Below are 3625 nucleotides of genomic sequence, written 5' to 3'. Positions count from 1 at the left end.
CTCCACTTTCAGCATCCCCTTGTTCTAGAAGTCCTTGGCCGTCCTAGTAACTCACAGCAGATGGCAAAAGCTGTATGTGTCTGAGATGGCTCATCACCTTTCCAACCAACCACCTGCTCTATCTGCTCCCAGAACTCAAGGCAGGAATCATGCAAATCTGCCTTCCACCATCAAGCAGACTTCCCATGTGAGCATCACAATGACCCACTTCCGCAACTTGAACTGTTATGTAAACTTGACCAACCCAAAGTCCTGCCAAACAAGAATAAAAGCAGAGGGGGTCTCCCTGAGAAGGTGTTGAACTTGACTGGACAATGGGATGCTGGACTATATGTTTGTTATATGCTGGCAATGAGGGAATCCCAAATGAACTTGAGCTGTGGTTATGCAACGGGGTGGAGGAATCCACCATGGGGGGAAGGTTTAGGGAGGGGTGGGGAAAATCCCAGTACCTATGAAACTGTCACGTAATACAATGTAATTAATGTATAAATTAATTCAAAAAATGCAATAAAAATATTAAAAAAAAAAAAAAGAATAAAAGCAGTCTCTACTTGAGCCCAGTGCACTAGCCTAGTGGCTAAGTCCTTGCCTTCTTTGCGCCAGGATCCCATGTGGGCGTCGGTTCATGTTCTATTTACTCCACTTCCCATCCAGCTCCCTGCTTGTGGCCTGGGAAAGCAGTTGAGGGTGGCCCAAAGCCTTGGGACCCTGCATCCATGACTCTTAGCTTCAGAACAGCTCAGCTCCAGCCGTGAACCAGAGAATGGAAGATCTTCCTGTCTCATCTCTCCATAAATTTGCCTTTCCCATAAAATAAATCTTAAAAAATAAATAAAAAGTGTGTTCCCTAGTATCAGAATCTGATCCCACTACCATCAAGTTGGGTCACTCTGGGTCCATATCTGAATTATGACAGCCTCACCAGTGTGAAATTTTCACCAGTATGAAAAGGGGACAGCAACTTAACTTTTGTAACTCCACCATGAGGACCACAAAACCACCCAAGTAACCTGGCACAGCCCACTGGAGGAGCCTCTGTGAGGGTTCAAAACTGAATTCTAGGCTTGGGCAGGCCCAGCCCTGACCCCTGCAGGCATTAGGGGTGTGAGTCAGCTGATGGGCACCCTACTTCTCTCCAAGGATAATAATAATATTCTTCAAAAAGTCCATTTTGGCAATGGCCATGACGATGGGACACCTGCCCGTCTTCGTACATGACAGCACAGTGCCGGCGTGGATTCCCGCACCCACAACACACCCCTTTAAGGCAGCTTCCACCGTCACCCCGCTCCTCGGGGCTAGGGCGAAGCAGCTTCCACCGTCACCCCGTCACCCCGCTCCTCGGGGCTAGGGCGAAGCAGCTTCCACCGTCACCCCGCTCCTCGGGGCTGGGGCGAAGCAGCTTCCACCGTCACCCCGCTCCTCGGGGCTGGGGCGAAGCAGCTTCCACCGTCACCCCGCTCCTCGGGGCTGGGGCGAAGCAGCTTCCACCGTCACCCCGCTCCTCGGGGCTGGGGCGAAGCAGCTTCCACCGTCACCCCGCTCCTCGGGGCTGGGGCGAAGCAGCTTCCACCGTCACCCCGTCACCCCGCTCCTCGGGGCTGGGGCGAAGCAGCTTCCACCGTCACCCCGCTCCTCGGGGCTGGGGCGAAGCTGAGGCTCAGAAGCAGCGGGCACAGAGTGGTCTGCCCAAGGTCACAGGGGAGCGGCCTGCGGGGCCGCGGACCTCAACACCGGGCCATCCTCCCCTTACGCCCCGAGCGTGTCCAGGGTTAGAGCATCCCCGGGGCCAGCAACATGTCCGGCCACGAACGAGCGGTCACCACCTCCCCGAGCGCGGCTCACCTCTCACCCGAGCCGGCAAGCCGATCCCGCGGCGGAAGTGCAGCGGGGAGCCGGGATCCCTCCACCCTCAACAGTCCGTCGCTGCGCGCAGACTGCAGTGAGTACCGTTCCGCGGTAACTTTCATCCGGGAGAGGCCAACGGAAGTGCTGCCTCTATAGGATCCGGGTGGATTCACACTTTTGGCGTTGACCTTTACGGTGCCTAGTCGCCAACGTGTGGGCATAAGAGCACTGTATTTTAACTGTAAGTCGGGCCTGCGCCCGAGTGTAGGTCTTGCCTTCGGATCAGCCTGAGTAAGACCTGTTGTGATCGTTTTTGGAGTGAACCAGTGGATGGGAGAGCTCTGTCTTTCCTTATCTGTAATTACGTCTCTCAACTAAAATCCTTCTTAAATGTAAATACACACCGAGTATTGAAAAATGTAAAATAAGTAGCAATTTTTATGCTGATTACGTGTTGAAATAATAGATTTAGTTAAATAGACGTATTTGTGAGCATTTAATTAATGTCTCTTTATTTTGTCAATCTGGATACTAGGAAAATTCTAGATTTTCTTTAGTTTTTAGTTATTTGGAAGGCAAAAAGGAACAAAAAAGAGGTCTGTCATCCTATAGTTCACTCCCCAGATGCCTACCAGAGCTGGGACTGCGCAAGGCAGAAGCCAGGAGACAGGCACTCCATCTGGGTCCCTTAGGTGGGTGACAGAGGCCCAGTGACTTGAATCATCATTGGCTGCCTGCTGGGATGCACATTAGCAGGAAACAGAATTGGAAGCCAAGTTGGGATTTGAATTCAGGCAGTCCTATATAAGCTGCAGGTGTCACAAATCATGGATCCTGACTCCTGCACCAAGCACCTGCACATATGTGTGGCTCAGACTGCTTCTCCTGGACATAAGTTGATGACTTCCCCATTCACATCTCCAGTTCCCCAAGTGGCAGACCCCCTTGGGCATCTAATAACCATCTTTCATAACCATTTCCACATACAAATCCGCCCCCAAAAGCTGTTCCTGACAGCCTAGCCCCCCTTCTTTTTTGTTATATTTTTATTTTGAATTTTTAAATTTTGTGGTACAACTTCGTATAGACTGGTATTCCCCCAAAACTCCTACCCCGTGACAGATTTTCCCCATGTTGAAGGAGCCCCCCTTCTAGTGAGTTCACCAGCCCTCTCTGCAGACATGATCAGGCCAGGACAAGAGCAACTGGAATTTCTTGAACACAAATCTCCGTTACAATTAGGTATTCTGCATGATTCTTTCTTTGGTTTTCATTATTGTGGAAACTTCTGGTATACTTCCTGTCTAGTTCCCAGCTGCACCACCTTCAGGGCTCAGGAATTAGCACTGAGCAAGCACAAATAACTCCTTTCTCAGCTGAGCAGAGTAGGCAGATGGATGGGCAAGGCCAGAACCTCTCTGCTCCCCTGCCTCTCCCCAGGTGTCTAGGACCCACTTTCTAGAACCTGCTTGGATTCTCACTTGCTAAAGGACTCATGTCCCAAGACTCTGAGGTGGAGGTTCAATAGGAACTGTCCAGTCCATTGTCATGGTTGCTAGACACATGTGGCTATTGAGCACTTGATACCTAGCTAATGTGAGTAATTAAACTTTAGTTTTAATGAATTAAAACTGAAAACCCTGATCAACAATCTGGTTATTGAAAGACTTTAGAATGTTTAGAACAACATGCTATTTTTTAATTGTAAACGTCACAAAATCTAAATGCAAATAAAGTATCTCTAATCAAAACTTGGCACCTGAAGGGAGACACA

This window comes from Ochotona princeps, chromosome 22 (genome assembly GCF_030435755.1).
Source record: "Ochotona princeps isolate mOchPri1 chromosome 22, mOchPri1.hap1, whole genome shotgun sequence".
NCBI classification, from domain to species: Eukaryota; Metazoa; Chordata; class Mammalia; order Lagomorpha; family Ochotonidae; genus Ochotona; species Ochotona princeps.
Note: the sequence above shows the minus strand (reverse complement) of the source record.